This window comes from Oxyura jamaicensis, chromosome 6, assembly GCF_011077185.1.
Source record: "Oxyura jamaicensis isolate SHBP4307 breed ruddy duck chromosome 6, BPBGC_Ojam_1.0, whole genome shotgun sequence".
Taxonomy (NCBI): Eukaryota; Metazoa; Chordata; class Aves; order Anseriformes; family Anatidae; genus Oxyura; species Oxyura jamaicensis.
The window spans coordinates 34909934-34930039 of NC_048898.1; positions in this window are offsets into that span (position 1 = coordinate 34909934).

The following is a 20106-nucleotide window of genomic DNA, read 5'->3' on the forward strand; positions in this document are numbered from 1 at the left end:
AACCAAATCACACAAACAAACGGGTTTCAGTCTCTTGCTTTCCTTTCCCGTGCCTTGTGAAGTACTTTTCATCTCTCTGCAAACCCCCCTTCTAATGTTGTTCTTCTGGGAGAAGGGAGAACGGAGAGAAAAAGTCTCTTGCTAACAGCAGACGGCTGGCATGAAGAGCATGGGAAACCCAACACTCTTCTCTCTGGCTTCCCTAACAGGAGAGAAGAAAGCAATACATCCTCTGAAATGACAGTCCTAAGTACTATTTCACTACAGAGATAAAATAATGGTTCCTGATTCATCTTATCTAAGGCAGATGAATTTTGCGGAGCAGCGCTTTGCCTGCCCCCCCTTGCTCGTCTCCTGCACTCCCCGGTGTTTTACTGGGCTTGTGGCAAGCAGGGAGCTTGAGATGCTCTGGTTTAAGGCACGAACAAATAAAATATCATTTCTCTACATAGATAAAATTATAGCGGTGAGTTATTCATATTCTATGCTAAAATATTTTTATGAATTCAGATCTAAAACTATATAATATGTCTCTCTAAAGATGTTTTAGAATATTTATGAAAACAATTCATAAAATTAAATTCCATTAGTTCTAGATTAGCACTTGACATTTGTCAGACTAATAACTTTTCTTAGCTGGAGGGGATACCCTGACTTTCAATGCTTAATGGATTCCCTTCCTGATATCTATTTGGCAGTGTTAGTCTTATTCTTACTTATAGAAATGGCACTGATCTGACAGGATTGCATTTTTATCTGGGATGCAGTCTTTAATCTGTCCTTTTCTGCTAGCTATATGCACGCATACTGTTGGCATATCCAGCAAAAACACATTTCTTATTTCTTGTGTGCTTAACAATCAGCTTAAACATGACAATCCACACTCATTAATAAGAGTTAAATCATATATTTTTATGTCAGTGCTGACAAAGTTGTTTATACGGTTACCTGCATGTTTGGAGGGAAGATTGTCTTGGTTTGATTAATGCATCACGAATGTTTATGAACCGTGCCGGCCTGGTTGTCATATTCTGTACCAGAGTTTTATGGAGGTTTCTTAACGTACATATCTTACTTTCCTGGGCGAACAAAATTCAGGAAGCAATAACAGTGGCATCAAACAGGTACGTTTGCTCGCCTGATTTGAGTGTTGTAATAGAGCAAGATTCACGCTTTGTAGATAGAAAAAAACTTTGAAGTCTGTGAATGTAAGATCAGTACAATACATTGTTTCAGGTTACACCAGAACAAAGTTGTCTTAGATATCTGGAAATAAGGGTTTGAGAAATGTCTGTGTACCAAAGCCTGCAAGTGGACTGCACTGTCTGCGTGCTACTTCGTGATTAGTAAGCAACAGCCAGTAAGAATGTCCTTATTAGACACTTAAATCCTGTCATCTTAATTACTGTAAGGTTCCTCCCTGTATTATAATCCCCTCCCCCACCCTCAATTTCCTACCTACTCAGCTAAACTAAATCTACAGCCAGAAAGCACCGTCATTGTACGCTTCTCAAGCATATATTCATCAGCCATCATCAACAGAAAATGGAATTATCAGAGATCCCTGCTGCCAGAGCTGCTGGCAGTCACTGCTAGAAACTGGCCATCATGAGTTTCTGGTAGAAACGTATTTGTTACAGAGAACAGAAATGTCTTTTTTTTTTTTTTTTTTTTTTTTTTTAAATCAGAGAAGAAATAGTGTCTTATCTCCTACTTCTGTCACCTCCTGTGGGTCAATGCTTAGCTCAAAAGCTCTTCTGTGGAGTTTTTCCTGTGATTCTAGCAGCATTCTTCTCTTTTCTTTTTCTGTCTCCAGCTTCAAAACGAGCAGCTTGAACATGTGCTTTTCACAAGTTTTATTGTTGTTGTTTTGGTTGTTGTTGTTTCTCTTTTTTCTCATAAATTTATTTATCTTTAGACTCACAAATATGATCAGTACAACCATCTTGCTCCATAAAGGAACACCATGAATTAATCTAACTAGTTTGAAGGTAAGACAGTGGTAATTTCATAAGTATGAAGTTCTTTAATGGGTTAGAAAAAAAAATTACAAAAGAACAAAAAGGATAAATTGTAGAAGATAAATTAAAATGAAAAACTTCAGCTTTTGTACAAAATAATCATTGTGTAGATCATAAGGTTTTTTTTTCTTTTTAATATAGTACATACCAGTAAAAATCTACTGCCAGCTATAAAAAAAAATTTAAAGGCTTTTAAAACTTATAGCTGTGATAAATGCTCTTAAGTGTAGAAAAATACAGGAATCATTTATATTGCTTATTACCATTTCTGGAATAATTCTTTAAAGTCTCTGGCAGCTATTTCTTCTTCTTTGGAATACTCTTATGGGAGACTGTAATTCCCTTGAGCCTTTCGTGAGAAAATGAGCCAGGGCTCTTACAGAGCAGGGAGGCAGCTGGGGAATTTGCTGTCTCCAGCTGGAGAAGTTACACGAGGTGGGGCTGTGGGCTCCACCTGCACGTTCACCCTGCTGCTTCGGGAGGGTGCTGCCCTGCCCTGGCTCTGCAGAGCATGAGGAGGGGCTGTAGCGGACGTACACGGGAAGAAACAAGTAGGATGCTCTATAGCGTGTCCCCTAATTTCTTGTTGGGTTGTGGGGTGCTGGCGGAGTGGTTCTCCCAGCCCTTCCTCTGGGTACCTCGTGCCAACCACTGTGTAGCAGCTCTGGCTTCAAGTGTGAGCACTGCTTAACGAGGCGATGTGGTGAGGAACCACGCAGGAGCTCCCATTAAGCGCGCTGCTCGCTGCCCTCGTCACCGCAGCAGTTATTATCACTGCCCTCACGTGCGATTTGTTCCACATCCCAACGCCCGCAGGTAGCGCTTCTCGAGGTGGGGCTGCTGTGACCCCGCGGGGGCTCCATCTGGGCGCTAACAGCTCAGAGGTGCAGCAGAACGGGAGCGGGGTCAGAGCTAATTAATGGCTGCAGACACAGAAATGAAGGGCAATTTGAGCTGAATATTGCCCTCCCTGTGTCTGAGCCATCCCCTTGTCATTGCAAGGGGTTGAGGAGGATCGGAGAGAGCATCATCTGGAGGACAGCACCCTTCCTGGCTTTAGCACAGAGCTTTTGAAGAATTTTCTAGATGTGTTTATTGTTTGGTTACTGACTCCTGAGAGCTTTAATGCTTTTACACGTATTCCCTGCACTGCATGGGCACATCATCCGGTTCTAGTACTACACAAAATTAGCCATATCTCAGGAAAAACATCTAGGGGTCATCGCAGCTAGATTGGTAAATGTTGCATGACTACTGAACGTTCAGCAGCTGTAATTGAAGCTAATAAGGACGTGTGCAATTAGTAATGGGGAATCATAAAAAGTAAAGCTGCTCACATTATTTACTGCAGACATTTAGAAGTTGATCGTCCTGAGACCCTCATGTTTAATAGGTGTATATGAACTAACTGTTCTGGTTTTGGATGTAGTCTGCAAAATGTATAGATGCATTTTTTATTATTATATTTTTTTAAGGATTTTTTGCACCCCGTTTCAGGGCTGTATATGAGCATCTAGTGGTGTGGGAAGTCACTCTTCATGCTGTAACTGCGCCCTGCTGCACCATAGCTGTTTCTTGGTTAAGGAGATCAAACCCTTGTTAATTATTTCTACGTTATGTGTGTCTTCTTTATTTATTTATTCATTTATTTATTTATTTTTATTCTTATTATTTTTTTAATCCATCTAGTAAATGTATTGTATTTTGGTTACCAAAGAGAGTTCTTTGCACTGAAGTTGTTAAATGTTTGTGAAACGCATGGGACCGCCAGGGCAGTGCTTGCAGGAGCAGCCCCACACCTGAGGCATAATACACCGAAAACCAGGCTGATCTGGGATAAACTAGGTGCGAGAAAAAGACAATGAAGACAGAATATTAGTTGTTATGAAATAGCCACTTGTTGCCTGAGCTTGCCCCAAAGCCTTTTCCCCTAACTTTATGATTAATTTCTGATGAGTTACAGATTTACAAGCCCCTCTCCTGGCCATCCATATGTGGACATTTACATTCTTCGTGTTCCTGTATGCCGTGGGCTTTGCTTCGTGGAAGTTAAATGTCAAAGGACCCTGCTGGCATTGCTCTGAGCGCCTCGGAGTGATCCCAAGTACTGCTGCTATGCTTTCACCAAGTGTTTCATCTCTGCTTACTCCGCTGTCTTGGTGAGGTGCCACAGCTTTTTTATCCTTTAAGTATTCAAAGATGGATTTTTATACAAATGGGTTGGGTGAAAACAGAAAAATGCTGTCAGAAATAGGAGAAGAAGAGTCCGAGACCCATTTTGGTTTACATTCTGGAGGAGAACCACCAGACTGTAAAGAGCAGACTGCAGGCATTGCTGCTCTTGTTAGGCTTTATTAAAGAGAGTTTGTTCTTGTTAAGCTTTATTAAAGAGAGTTTAAGATAGCTGTGCTCTATTTACTTCAGTTTAACCCAAAGGAAATCACAGGGCAGGCTCTAAGGGGCTGCGGGGGAGGTGAGCCCCGGCCGGCTGAGCCCGGGAGGTGGGTCGGGATGTGCAAGTGCCAAAGGAGAGGATGAAGGCTCCCATACTCATCTGTGAAAAACCTGCCTGGGGCTTCTCTCGCTCTTCCGTTCACCACTCTGCTGTTGGAAATTTCCACCCTGAGCTCCCACGCTGATTCTCACTTCTTGGTTGTTCCTGTGGGCAGGGAGCTGCTGCTGTGCTGCAGAGCGTGAGTGCTGGCTGCAGCCAGCCGGATGGCTGCCCTAGGAAGGACTGAATGCATGGGGGCTTTATTGGGATGGTTTCCTTCTTTGGAGCAAGAGCTCTCCACTCATTTCTGAAACAACTCAATGCATTGCTGCGCAGGAGAAAATGGGAGTTGGCAGCAGTGCCAACCTGCCCACAGATGGGCTCAGGTGGATATTTAGGAGTTCTCGTGTGCAGAGAAAACCCCTGGGTGGCACACGTACACTGTGTCCTGGGAGTGTGTGGCAGCAGGGATGTGACAGGTGCTTTGCCCAGCTCTCCCCATGTCCCCGAACTCCTTCACCAGCACGCTGTGAAGCTTGGTCTTACCCAGTAGCTCTGGCTTTGAGCTATTTGCAGTTCTAGCAATAATCCTGGGGCTAATTCAGGGACTAGCACTCTGAACAGAGCAATTTTGGGGGCGAGATGTCTAGCGCGGTGCAACCTGAGTGCCTGCAACCACAAGAGCTCCAACAGCCTCTGGCGATCCTCGTGCAGGTGCCGCTCCCCCCGTGTGGGGCTGCTCGGTCAGTGCTACCTGCACCATGGGAACCACGTCCTTCTGTAAAACAGACCCCAAGTCACAAGGCAGGCATGCACAGAAAAGGAGGAACAATACCATTATTACCATTCCGAATTTTAATATTCTCTAATAAGCATCACAATTCTGGCAATATGAATTGAGCTTTTTGTTGATATTTAATACATCCATCTACCACAGTGGTCCAGAAGGAGAAATAATTATGTATGCGGGTAAGAGATCTTGTTATGTATTGGAAAGATGCCATAGCAAACAACAGGATGGCTTCTTAATCTTGCGATCTTGGCTTCTGTAACCTGAGAGGCACTTGTGCTTGGTAAGCAGCACAACTTTTCCACTGGTTCTTTTCTCTCACCCAGAGCACAAGTCACTGGGCAGAAAACCAGCACTTGGTGCTGAAATTTAGTATGGGATCAGATGATTTAAAAGAATTAAAACAAAGGAAGGAAATATAATTCGCACTGGTATACCACCAGCAGGCTTGACAAAACAAACAAACAAACAACTTTTTATTGACATTTTTATTCAAAATAATAATAATAGTGTTTTTGTATTAGGTTGAGTTTAGGCATGACACAACATTTATTCTTTTCCTTAGATTTCCCTTTCACACTGAGATTATCCAGAAAGTCATGGCTTTATTTAAGCAAAATTCATCTTAACACAACATGGTAAAATCTTTATAATTGTGAAACAATCATAAAGACATTTCCAAAGAACTACTATCCCACCTGCCTTTGATAAATATACCTGCCTGGCTGACTTTCCCAAACTTTTCTCAGATGCTAGGTACCTTATACCATCAATAAACTTGTATTGACTATTGAACTGTAATTTTTCTGTCAGCCTCACACCAGCATGTGTTAGTTTATTGCCATAGTATTGTTATTAATATTACTTAACTTCGATCTTGATTAGCATGGAAACTAATTTTACCAAACAAGTGATCTGACAAAGATGTCATGCTTGCATTCTCCCTTCTAAGAGCCACCTAAGGTATAAACGATTGAATTGCATCAAGCCAGATTCTTAAGCCTATGTTTTCCCTCCTTGCACTTTTGGAAAGTTAAAAAATATCTTAACAGGATTGCAAGGAACCTTTCCAGCAAAAGGCGTCTGCATTGTGTGGGAAATACCAATTACTGAGGCAAAACAGCCGTCCCCAGTGAGGAAGCCCTCAGATGTTGCTGATTCAATACCCAGTTCCCAAAGTCTCTTCTCCAGCAGTGGGAGGTAGCACATCGCAGGCACGGGACCACCGAGTCACCGCTCCCGCAGGGCAATGTTTCAACCAATCCTTATAAAACGCCAAGGAAAAGCATACAGTTCAGCTTCTGAATGTGGGCTGAGTGAGAGGGCATCACTTTGCAGGTGGGTCTGGGCTGACGTGCACTATTCATTCCTTTTCAAATAAATGTATTTTGTGTTGAGGAATCCCCCACCTCCACCCCAACCCACTGTCTGGCAATTACAAGTGGCTAGAGTGCATTGAATCACACATTGGTTTTGTTTCTTTTTCTTTCTTTCTGTCTTTTTTTTTTTTTTTTTGTTTTCTTTCTGTAGAAATCAAGTTTCCATTAAATGAAAGAGGAAAATGCTAGGTATAAAATTAAAATAGAGCACAAAGTCAAGGGCAGCATCAATTGCTTACCATCTTCCTGGAACAATCAGAAATTGCCCATGTGCTATGGATATCCAGATACTGTTTATTTATCTTAGTTTGTAGTAATTTTATGATGAGAAAAAAAATTATAATGTGGTTTTACAAGAAGCTTTTACAGGGCCAATTTGTATGCCTCATTCAGCTGGGGGAGGGAAGGGTTGCAAAATCTGGTAGAGATAATACCTCTGAATATCTAATAATGGAAGCTACTTTCTGAAGCAAATTCCTGGATGTACATGAATTTTTCATACCAACTGAGGGGGCTATATTTTTATCTTTTTGTCTTGAAGGAGTGGGTTTAATATGATTTATTTCTCAGCTGTAGAACCGTACAACCACAAGGTCCCAGGAAGGCCAAGGCTGGCAGCAGCAGGGGGTCCTTGTCCCAGCAGGTGCCTGTGACCAGTGGCTCAGGGATGTGCCCAGGGAGTTTGATCTCCTCCAGGGATGGAGCCCCACAGCCTCCCTGAGCAGCCTGCCCCACTGTCTGACCATCCTCATGGAAAAAAAAATAAAAAATAAAAATAAAAAATCCAGATTTGCTGAGGCACTGAATGGCTCCGACGTGTACAAGCTACTTGTACACTATGAGCATGTACAGGAAGGAAACAACACCAGAGCGTTTGTTGAAAATGTCTGTGAGAAAGAAGGAAGGCTGGACAAAATCTTCAAAAGGGATCAAACAACTTAAAAACCTGAACTGACTTTCAATGAGACGTCGTAAGTCAATTTTGGAATCAAGTCCCAAGTTTCTGTGTCACCTGCATGGTTTTGAAAGGGTCATCTCTGACTGCTTTCACATTTTGCAGAATTTACAACCTGGATGGAAGAATTTGCAGAGAAAATGAGATGCCAGCAAAATGAAAATGAAGGAAATGAGCTGTAGAGAAATGTCAAGTGAATTATTTCAGAAATTTCTTCCATTTCACTGTGTCTTATCAAAAAAATTGTATCAAATGGAACCTTTAAGTATTCATATTATCTTAACTTTCATCAGACATGAAGCAGATTAGCTAACAGTAGCGAATTTAGTATGCAGGAAAATGGAAAATGCATTTAAATAACAAATGTACACAAAAACCATCACAGAAAACATGCTGAGCACCATTTTTACAAACTCTGCTCTGAGCTTGATAATGCGATGTGTTAATAATTCATCCAGGACTGCTTCCTGCTCGGTGATGGCGCTATCTAAGACTTGGGGTAAGGCTCCTGCTTCTCCAGAACTGCAGGTTACTCCTAAATGCCAGGAGTGGCTTTGATCCATGGCAGTGCTCGTGGCTCTATGGTCCGATGGTACCACAGAGGCCCTGAGAGTCCTTGACTTCCAGAGGTGATAACACGGACCTAGAGATCAGGTTTTTTTTGAAATATTGACCTTGGAGGTATGCAGGGGCTGGGCCCAAACTTGCAAATGTGGTCCCCCCCTCTCTCAGAGTACCAACACTGCTCTGTATCTTAAAGATGTTACATGGCCATTACTAATAAATGTCATAAGCAGGAGGTGCAGCTTTCCTGGACACGTGCCATGACTTCCTGCCTGCCCCGGAGGTCTTGCAGGTCCCACTCAGGTTGGGTATTTATTCCTGTTGTAACAGATTTATTGGTTTGGATTTTACTGGATTTACTGGATTTATTTATTTATTTATTTATTTATTTATTAACAGATCATGGCTGTCACTTTATGCATTTTCCTTCTTTGTATGGCAAGCTTCTTGGAGCAGAACAAGTGTATATGGGAACATGTGGAACGGTGATTTACATTAATTACTCCCTAAGTGCCTGGTTTCCCTGGGAAGCTCTCCCGCTGTGAGATGCACATAGATGCACATGGCACTCATAGCAATGCTGCAGTGCTCTTTGAAGATTTCATGCTTCCTGTGCCACAGTCAGGTTTGTCACATTGGAGGGTATCAGCCTCTCAGAAGCTGCTGCGCTGGAAAGACAAACAGCATATGCTAGAAATGCAAAGACGTGTTGTTACATTTATTACAAGAACTGCTGATGAAAATTAAACACAGAGTGATCCTTTATGCATTATGAGCCTGACCATGTTTATGCACAGTAAGAGAAAGTGTGATATCACCACTTCGTTGATTAGTACAGAGGAGAGAGAAGTTAGTAAACAACAAAAAGCTTGTTGTTTTCCAGGGTCAGAATAAAACTCAATATTTTGTTTTGGTTTTGGAAGGAGAAAGAAAAAAAGGCAAGAAAATTTAATGTCATCTGAGTAGAGAAATGAAAAGCTTAAATGGCAGAAACACCTTGGTTGTATTGAAAGCATTGCATATATGCACCAGGATAGATAGTCAGAGATGCATAGTCCTGTGAAATACAGATGTGAAATAATTGATCCAATGCCTTTCTAAGCATTACAAATGCAGAACTCTCTGGGAGGACTTGGTTGTTTTTGTATAAAAACGACCTCCTCCCAGGACCACTTCAGGTGGCTGGCAGCCACTGCCCTGCACTCAGCACCGCGCGCTGTGCTCTCACCACAAAGGCTCCTGACTTTGATACACCCGTGGAGGCTATTGCTTACACCCAGTTAGTATTTGTCCCGGATTTTCTCTGGTGCTTTTCTTTGATGGTGGTTTTGAACACTTGCTGCATGTTCCATGCACAGGGACGATGCGCAGGCAGTGCCCAGCCAGGGCACCGCGGGAGATGGCACCGTGACACTAATGGCAGGTGTCCCTGACCATGGTGAGGGGGGATGTTTAAGGTCCCTTCCAACCCAAACCATTCTGTGATTCTGTGAGTGCAAACCAGGAGGCACTTGTTGGGAACAAGCCCGTGTCGGGTGAAAGTCATTTCCTCCCTCAGAAAAGCTAGCGGCACCGAGGTGAGGGGAGTGAGGGTTGTGGCCGCGCGCTTCGACTTTATTAGAAAAGAGCCTCTGAGGGACAGAGGCCTTTCACACATCACCTCCCAGCTCGCTGTTTCCCCTGGCAGGTGGATATTACTGTTTTCTTTGGTGATGAACAAACTAGAAAACTCTTCAGCTTCCTCTTAAGGCACAAGAGTATCATTATGCCTTTTTTTTTTTTTTTTTTTTTAATCAATTCATAATGCAAACATTAACTGAATTGCCTTAATTTCTGTCCATCATTGTCAACATGTGTCGTAAGCCTCATCCACTAATGGTTTTGCATAATTCCTAAGGTTACTTTTGTTCCTGTTACATTAAACCCCCACAGCCCTTCCTCTTCTGTATGCTTGTACTTACACCAAAGAGGTGTCTTCCCTGGCTGCCAGCAGGCTCACCACCAGCTCGCCATGCTTTGCAGGCTGATTGAGGGCACATTTGCACAGTGAGTGAGGGATCCCTCCGTACCCACAGCCCGTGAGTACCAGAGCTCAATGCTGCCACTGCTCTACATCTATCCAAGTCTCTTAATGATGCTTGGTAGAGGCTTTTTCTTTCATTTTCTTTGATATGTGTATATATGTATAGTCATAGGTACATTATAATGCACATATTGGATGATAGCAAATGCTCTATTTACTCCTTAAGGACACCTTTATTTTTTTAATGCATTTTTTTTTTTACGATAAATATAATATAGTCCAAAGGGAAAGCAGACAAACAAAACAACACTGACCAACCAACCCAAGATAATCAGTATCACTGTGAAATTTCAAAGGACTAGAAGGGGAAAAATGCCAGACATATTAACTGTGATCCTGGTATATTCAGGTCTTGAAACTTCGGAGTTCAAAGCTATAGAATGAAGGAGGTTTATAAGGTAGATTTTTAGAAGGTTTCTCTATTACTGTTAGCTATGCTGTTTGACAAATCCATCTGCATATGGATAACCCTCCTGGCTGCATATGGCAAGTCAAAAAAAGGAAGTGAATAAGAATATAATCACCCTCCCTGCACCACAGCCATTTACGCTCCAAACATTCAGGCCCTGAAGGATTAGAGCTGAAGCTTTTTTTGTTGTGTTTCAGCACTCATTGGCTCACAGATAGCAGAGTTATTTGCTGAGGGATGGACTAGTCCTCAGAGATGTCTCTCCTGTGGAAAACAGAATCTGTTTTGAATACCTTTATCAGAAAATGCCCACCAGACAGATGCAAAAGCTAGTTTACATCTATTCTCCTCAGAAACGGGCTGTGGCTTGGCCATTGGAATACTCCTGTATATTCTTATTCTGTCTATTCTCACTGATAGCTCTGGACTTGCTGTGCATTTTTATATTTTTTCTGAGCTTGCCATGCACAGTTAAACATCCACTTCATAACTCTGACAATGCCTGAACAGAGAAGCATGGCTTCATCATAGAGAACAAATAAAAGGCAGAGGCAGACCCTGTAGATGAAGATTGCTGTTATGGTAATTCAGAGTAGGAGATAATGACTGGCTAAACAGAATTAAATCATTTAGCTTTTGCTTAAACAAACAAAACCAAACAAAACTACAACAACAAAACAAAAAAAAATCTAACAAAAATAAACAGGTCTAAGAAAGGATAAAAAGAATTTTCAATGAGGAGCCTCAAAAAATATTGTTATTTAAACTCAAGATATATTTATGACAAGGCACTGCAAAATACAGAAGGACATCTGAATTGGGAAGAGTAGAAAAGACCAGAGGGAACCAAACTCATGAGCTTGGTCCCTTCCCATCCTTTAAAAGGTCTGTACCAAAAAATCCTCTTTTTGTGCAAATTCTGTTTTCTTTATTGCTCTATCCTACAGCAGCTTTCAGCTGTGCTGGGTCCAGATGCACATTTTTATTGGTATAGGTAGGGCTTGGGCACTGCAGTGATCAGGGCCCATCTTCCTCTCCATGTTGTGTTAAAAGAGACTTTGTATACTTTAGGAGATGTCTCCGCATTATGGGCAAAAGCTACTGATACTGTGAGGGAAAAAAAAAAAAAAAATCTGCTCAAATCAGAAGCAAAATTACTTGGGCAAACTTTACTGCAAGTGAGCTTAGCAATGGAGTGTGCTGTTATTGCATTATACCTGCTGAGACGCTGGTAAAAATGGCATCGCCAGCTGCCTGCTAATAATTATGGAACGTATTAACACTTTCCAGTGGATAGTTTAATTGCTTCTTCCCTCAGGAAAACAAATTTCATAAACCTCAGCCTGTTGTTATTTATGACACATTTAAAGCTTTTTCAATAATCTCAGCAGTGAATTATTGTACATGGATGCAACATGAGAAAGTCAGACGTGCTGCAGCCCAGCATTACGAAGCCCTATCGAATATTTGCTCTATTGCTTTTGTTGCCACAGTCTGTTTTCCCACTGGAACATTAAAATCTGAGACTGGCTATAACAACCGCTGAAAGATAAAAATGAAGGTAATGGCATCTAGAATGGGATTGCAGTGTAATGAGCTATGGTAACGCTGATACTCGAGTACTTGCTGGTGACCTCGGAGCGCTGACGAGTGCCCGTCCAACGCTGCTGCTATGCGCCAAACGAGGTGAAAGCGGCGCTTTCGCTGCCGAGCAAGGGCTCGGGAAGGGAAGAGCTGGGCCAGAAACGGGCTTAGGGCCTGCAGTGGAAACACTGGATGTTGCCATTACAAAACTGGTGTCTGCCCTCTCTGGGCGAGGGGGGACGTGTGGAGAGACCGCCTGTGTCCGGGCTGGGGGCTGAGGTTCAGTTCAAAGCCTGCAGGCAAATGTGTGCTCTGTGCCGGCCCTTTGACGGCCCACAGCCGCGTGGCTGTCCTCGGCCTGCTGCCGGGCCCCAAGGGCTGGCGGTGGTGGTGGGATGGCCGTGTGGTAGTGGGGCCAACGCGGCCCCTCACGCCCGGCTGCTGCTGACATTGCTCTGGCTCAGCTTCTCTGCCTGGGTGTGCCCGAGGCTCAGTTTCGCTTCTGTGCCTACTTTCTGTGGATCTTTAACCATGCAGCTCTCAGAGCGGGATTGTTGCCTGCTTGACTGCTACTTGTAGCCTGGCAAATCCGACCACCATGTAATTAACACAGTTTTTGACAAGCTAGGCTAAAGGGATGTTTCTTTTAAAATTGTAGAGGCAAGCATTTGAAGGTCAAATCCATTTTTGTCCCTGTAGCCTTAATGCTTCTCCATACATTTCCACCCAGTGCATTGAATGGAAAAGATATCATGTGAGCATGTAATTACAGACTGTATTATAGTGCAATAATTCCTCAGCAAGACAGCTAAAGACTGACTGAGAGCTAATCTATCCAAAACCAATATACCAGTCCCAGCACAGGCTGGACTCGGGCCAGGATGTGAGCCAGGAACAGCTTTCGTGACACTGATGAATACGGTTTAGCTGCTGATGGATGGAGAGCAGACATCCCCTTTTATCCTTCCAGACCACTCTGGCATTCAATCCTGTGCCACTACCCTGCCTGAAAGTAAGGGCAAAGCGTTCAAGAACACGCTGACACTTTTTGAGCTTTTTCCCCAAGAAGCAGTGGCAGCAAACTTAGTTTCTGCTGACAGAGCTGACCGTGGAGCTGTAGGAGACTCAGCGCCTGTTGGCAGCAGCACCTGAATCCCAGAGGTGCCCCTGCGGCCTGAGCGGTGCCACCCTGAGAGGGGGGGACCAGCGGGGACAGGGCCCGCTGAGGACAGGCGGCCTGGGGCAGGAGGCCACAGCAGAGGGCTGGGCACAGGCTGGGTGTAACGCTGCCGTTCTGGTCATTAGGGTAATGCTGGTGTGAGGGTGAGCTCCAAGCTGCAGGCCCGCGGTGCCGCGGGGTGTCCATGCCGGGTGTGTGCCGGCACGGTGCGTGATACACACAGCAACCCTCTTCTGACGTTGTTTTCGTCAGCTTCCTACACAGAATGCAACCCGGAGAAGGAAAACAGCGACCGTGGGCAACTGATTGCACTGCCAGGCCTGGAGGGAGTGCAAGGGGAGCAGCAAACAGACATCCCCACCCGCAGGATGAGCCCTCGCTGGATGTGAAGCCCTGCTTGGAAGAGAGGCTTTAATAGCTCTCCTTACCCCCCTGACCCGGCACTGGTAATTCACATAATGGGAAATGTGAAGGAGTTTAAAAGAAAACACTTATTATATCATTTCCTGCATTACTTAAAGTCTCAGACTATCAAACCAAATTCAAAGCAACTTTGGGGATGTTAAGGTACTTTTGAAATAAGTGGATGTTGCTGCTATATTTCTGTCTACTGGATCAGCCAAAGTGACAGCTAAACAGAAAATCCATTAGAAAATTTATATGTGTACTGTTGTTTGGAAGTTGGAAGAAAACATATTTTGATGTTTAGATACAAGAAGTATGATGTTCAGGGACTGGAATAATCCCCACAGGACACAGTTCATTCGCAGTACATCATCCAAGGACAGTCAGCTTCAGGCTCCGCTTTAATTTCCTGGTGAGCTTCAGAGCAATATTTATTCTGCAGACAAAAAAAAAAAAAAAAAAAAAAAAAAAGAAAAGAAAAAATAAAGCAACCCTGCATCTAGTGAATATTTATATCAGAAGGGGAAGGATTCTTTAATAACTCAGAGTACATAAATCCATTATTGGAGAGACTGGAACAAAAATTGAAAGGTCTAAGTGTGCGGACAGTTTGGTTGTAATTTCTAATTAGAAGGAGTACAGAAGATACGCATTATGCTCGTGATTCATTTTAATATAGATGGAAGAGTAGGAGTTTCGAGCCAGCATTTTGCAAGACTTTCCACCCACCACACTGGCTGTAAATCCACCACATCACCTGCGTCGGCCAGAGTGCCCTGTGTAGTGCCCGCGGTGCTGGGCCGGGCACCGCATGGTGCCTGTGCACCCCACGGGTGGCACCCACCGTCGGGAGTGTGCACGGCGTGGGGCTCCGCACGCTGACAGCTGGAGCCCATTGCAGGAAAAAAATAAATGAGCAGGGCATCAGGGTGAGCAGGGCCCCGCAGCAGGCAGGTGAGCTCTGGCCTGAGCATGCCTACGCTGAGCAGAGGTTGTACCAGGCGGGTATTCATCCTGTAGGGACATAGGTTTGGGACATGCAAACACTGCCAAGATGTGCACTTCTTTAGCAAAAAATAGAGTATTTTTTGGCTCACTCACACAGCAAATGACTGTAAGTATGGTGTCTTTTTTTTAAAAAAAAATACTATTTGATCAAAAAATATTTTGACATTTGTTAAGATGAAATGTCCTTACTGGATGATGTGGTTGGAAGCAGAGCTCCCGAGCTCACTGGACCCAGCCTCCTGCCCACAGTGGTTCAGTGCCAGCAGTGTGTGTAGGATCCAACCCCAGCAGGTTTTCAGCATCGCCAAGGACTTCAACAGTACTAGAAGTATTTGGAAGAATAGAGGCAGGAACCACTGTGGTTCACGCAGGGCTTTAGCACTGAGTGTATCTAAACTGTGGATTGCAAAGCCATGGCTTGAGAACAAAAGCAACTGTTGAAAACCCACAAAACCACTGTACCACTTCCAGCTGACAGCCAAGATCCATCAAAGTCTCATTAAACAAATGCCTCCCTTGCAAAAGAATATGAAAGACTGGGAATAAAAACAACAAGGTATGTGCATTTCTGAGTAACCATCTAAAAAAAGTTAACAAGAGATATGGAAAATTTGCAATTGAGAATTTGGAATCATTGGAACAGCTGATGGAGAGATCTGGCAGAGGCACAACACCTTGTGAGAAGCAGCTTCAGAGGACAGAAATTTCCTTGTCGTGGATAACTCCCTGAGCAGCAGAGATAAATTATAGGTGTGTTTTTCAGTGAGTTCCCAATCTGGTTTTCACTTTGTTATGTCAAACTCAGCATGCACACGTTCATCATTGTCGCAGCCAAAATTTCCCTGTGCCCAGAAAGACAGTGAAAGGCTTTTTAAATAGCTACCTTGCACTCCAGCAAGTGCCAGCCTGGGAAACGCACTTGGATGAATAATGCCATCACTCAGTCTTGCTCGCAGAGAAGTTGAAATCTGAACGCTGGCGACTACAGACACGGCACAGCCAGGAGCTCAGCGGTGGAACAGATGTAGGAGTGAAAGCTCTCGCCTCTCAGCTATTCCCTGCCAGCCCTCAGCTGAGACCCGGTGACTAAGGAGCTCAGCACTCGTAGCTGTGCTCTGCAAAGTAAGCTAATTAACATAAATCCTTTCCAGCAGCAGCTTGAGCTACTCCTTGGTGCTTTGCAGTAAGTGGCCAGGCAGGGTGGGGTGCTGCCCCCCCATGTAAGGATGCTGGCGGGGAAGGTCGGGTGACATCCAGGGACGATACCGTGGTGGCTCTGTGGGCACACGTCCTTCCCAAGAGCAACCCTCAAAAACCAAGGTTTACATCTTGCCCTGGATTCTGAGGTTGAGTGGAGAGGGGCCTTGGGGTGCCTTGATGCCAGCCTGCCTCACCCATTTCAGAGAGCCACAGAGGTAATTTTAATCAGGAAAAGATAAAGAAAGATGCTGGTGGATACTGTCTCCTCTCTTCTCAGCACCTGTGGATTTTCCATTGAAATATCGGGTGGGTTGTAGGAGAGAATAATGTTATAAATCAAGTTGTATTTCGATTATAATGACGAAGGGAGAACACGCTTTCTATATGCTAAATATATTCATGCAGTTATATTGTAGTAACATTCCTTAAATTGATGACATTTATCAGTTGAGGAAAACAAATTGCTATATACAGAAGAAAATAATTAAAGGAAAGGGAAGAATAATAGTAGCATCACAGCAGTCAAGTCTAGCAATGTCTTAACAGAAATATTGATGTTCTTTTGGATGCGTGTCAAGGAGAAATGGAAAGATAGCAGGGCAATTTCTTCTGCAGTTATAACTACAAAATATCTTTAAACTCTTGCAGTCATATATACTCAGGATGAAATTTTGTTTCCAGCAGACTGGCTTGTCTTTGCTTTCCCTGATAGGAAAAAGAAAAATTGGTTACAAGGGAATTTTTGTTTATTTGTCTTTTTTGAACCTGTTGAGTGTCATCTATGCTATGCTTAACCTAATGTATCACTGTGAAAAAGAGGAAAAAATACAACCTGCAAGTGTAGGGATCATTATGGCAAGGCCCGGTGGTGCTGTTACACTTATATAAAAGGGCTATCGGCTTTTTCATCATTTCCCCTTTCTTCCCAGCTGCTGCTGACTTGGCTGAGATGTTTGTCCAGGGTGGCACTTCACAGGCCAGGAGCAGGCTCACGTCACCGAAGTGGCTGGAATTAAACTCTACATCCTTAAGGAGAGGGCTGGTTTTTCGCTGTAAGGACCGCTCATCTGGAATTTGAGCGGTGTTGCTGCATGTGGCTGGGCCCTCTCAGGCTCTGGCAACGCAAGGCACGTGGGAGAGGTTCACATCACCTTGTTATCAGCCTGTCAGTGCCTAATTGAACAGATGCAGTGCCGCGCCTGTGTGCAGCATTACTTATACATTCACCTAATATATATACATATCAGAGGTGCTTGATGGGCCTTTTATTACAACGCTGGCATATAGCACTGTTGCTAAAGTTGTCAGGGCTTATATCGCTTGAAAAATAATTGTCCAGTCCCTGGTTAGTGCTTAACACAACCGTTTTCCTAGGCCATAATATAAAGCATGACAGTGATGTACTGCTGCTGCACCTTGTAACTGAATTCCAGGGCCCACGTTTCTCGGGTTTTTCCAGGGACGTTTCCGTCGAGATTGCAAAGAGCCATGCAAAGCCCGCTGCCAGAGCTCCCTGGTGAAGGAGGTGACACCAATCACATCTGCCTAAATGCTCCGATCCCACACCAGTCGCATCGATGGAAATGTTTCACTGGGCATTGTGTTTGCTACATGCGGCACTGAGCACCCAGGGCTGGCCGGGGGCAGTTCTGGAGCCCAGATCTGACACATGGAGGCTTGCGAGGTAAGTGGGAACCAATGCGGATTGACAGCAAACTTGTATGAAGTTTTTCCAAACTGTTCACCCTTGTTTTTAACTCTGGCTTCCTTTACAGATGTTCTTATAAACAGAAAACAGCTTGTTAACAGTAGCAAAATGGAAATTTCCTCTGTGCGATATAAATTTCAGTGATATGCATGAATATAAAACAGTGTAAAACCGCACTCTTCTTTGCAAAAACAAATGTGCCTTTACATTACACAGGAAACACTAATACATTACAGTCATTAGGAAATATATAACCTTGACATTAATTGAAGTGAAATGAGGGTGTGCTTGAGCTAATAGAACGGAGGGAAAACAGGTGAATTGTGTTTTGTAACTGATGGAGCTACTCTGTACGAGAATAGCTTCTGTGCTTGGTGTGACTGTAATCCATCACCAGCATGGTAAGTGAACAGGATTTTTGGTGAAAGCATCTACCAAGAAGCAGATTTTTATGCCCATGCTCACATGTCACAGCCCAAAGGAACAATTATATTTCCCTTGTAGTTACAGCGACGGCACCAGTGCATGTTCCCTTACTGGAAATAGAGATGGACTCAGGGATATGTAGCATTCACAGCCAATTAATAGCATGTATTTCTGAAATGCCTCTGTATTTTGGTTGTGTAACTTTTATACTTCTTTCAAGCATAGCTGTCCTTTTGGTGGCATTGGATTTTTTATTGTATTTTACTGTCCAATACCATGTAATACATAGATCTTCTACTTGCCAAAAGAGGACGTGCTCTTGTCAACTAAGGCAGTTATTCAGCATCCCAAAGGTAAGGGACATGTTATGGCTCAGTAGAGAGATGTTTGGGAACTCCAGTGCTGACAGAGCAACTTTTGTGTTACATTTTATGCAACTGAGAAATTATCAACCTGACATTAAAACAAGTCTTGCTTTAAGAGGGTATAATTTTTGCTAATGGATTGCTACATTTCATTTCCATATTTTTTTTCCAGCAATTTTATGCTTAAATATCATTGGCCCTTTGAATGATGTGAGGCTCTTTTTGCTGTGAGGTTCCAGCAATTTGCCTTTGCCAGCCTCGTGTGTGTAATTAGTTTAATTAGCACTACAGCTTTAATGGGAGCATTGGTGGATGCCACGTGCACTCTGTTCTTCACTGGACAAAGTCAAATGTTGTGTTTCTTAATCAGCCGCAGCTGAAGTGCTCCAGCCCTTACAAGGCTTTGTGCCCGAGCAGAGCTGACACATTTTGCCACGTTTTCAGGGAGCACTATATTCTTTATTTTGGCTAAAATGTCTGCCTCCATCTGGTCTGTGCTTAGGAAATGTGCGTGCACGTTGGGCATGCTCAGTGAACTCATTTTCACAGCTTTCAAAATACGTTACCTTGGCCTTTCAGGTAATCCCTAATTATTAATGGCACACAAAACAAATAGTGTTCTTACTGTCTGGGAGCAGTGCCTGCATAATGGTGGGGAGAATCAGATGCAATGCATCTTCTTAATACAGGATAAAGATATTTCACGAAACCCAGGAAAAGCTTGACATTGAAAACAGCTCCTGGGGAACTGTCAAGATGACAATAGAAAAAGCATTAACAATTCATCAATGTGCCATTAGCCCTGCATGTTAGACCTGATGCTGTGTGAAGTCAATAGATCATTTTTATGCCCTACAATAGAAAGAATTGAGTTGAAATGGAAGCATATGACCTCTAGGCTACATTAAACCATTACTAAGAAAAAGATCATTATCTGAAAAGTGCAAAACCATATTCATTTGGTCTATTTGTCTGTTGGACTCTGCACATTTTTGTCTGTTTACTCTTATTTCACCTTGCTAGCAATGCGTAAATGCTCAGCAGAAGCTCAGAAACTCAAATGCAGTGTTAGGAGAACACATTAGGCAGCATGATCATCATCATTTTTAAAGAAAATGGTGTTTGTCATGTATTTCAAACAGCTCTTTCAGTGGTGGTTGTGGCCAGTTTTCAGTTCAGGTCTCCCTTTATTAAATATATATATATATATGTATATATAAATAACCACTTTATGTCCTCTCTATGTTTTAAGAGAAACAACTTTAAGCAATTAAAATACGCACACAGGAATCAAGCTTTTTCTCCTTAAAAGCACAGTTCTTTAAAAAGGAAACTTTCGGGAGGAAAGCTCAGTTGTTTCTGTTCCACAGACCCTGTTTTCACTCATCATGCAAATGCCACGAGCATATCAATCCCCACCTCGGGACTGCACCCACCGGTCTGTGCACCCAGCCTGAGATCAGCGACTCTGAAAGTAGCTCTTTTGTTGTCGGAAAGGAACCATCGTCATCAAAGCACCACAGTGTGTCTTCTTC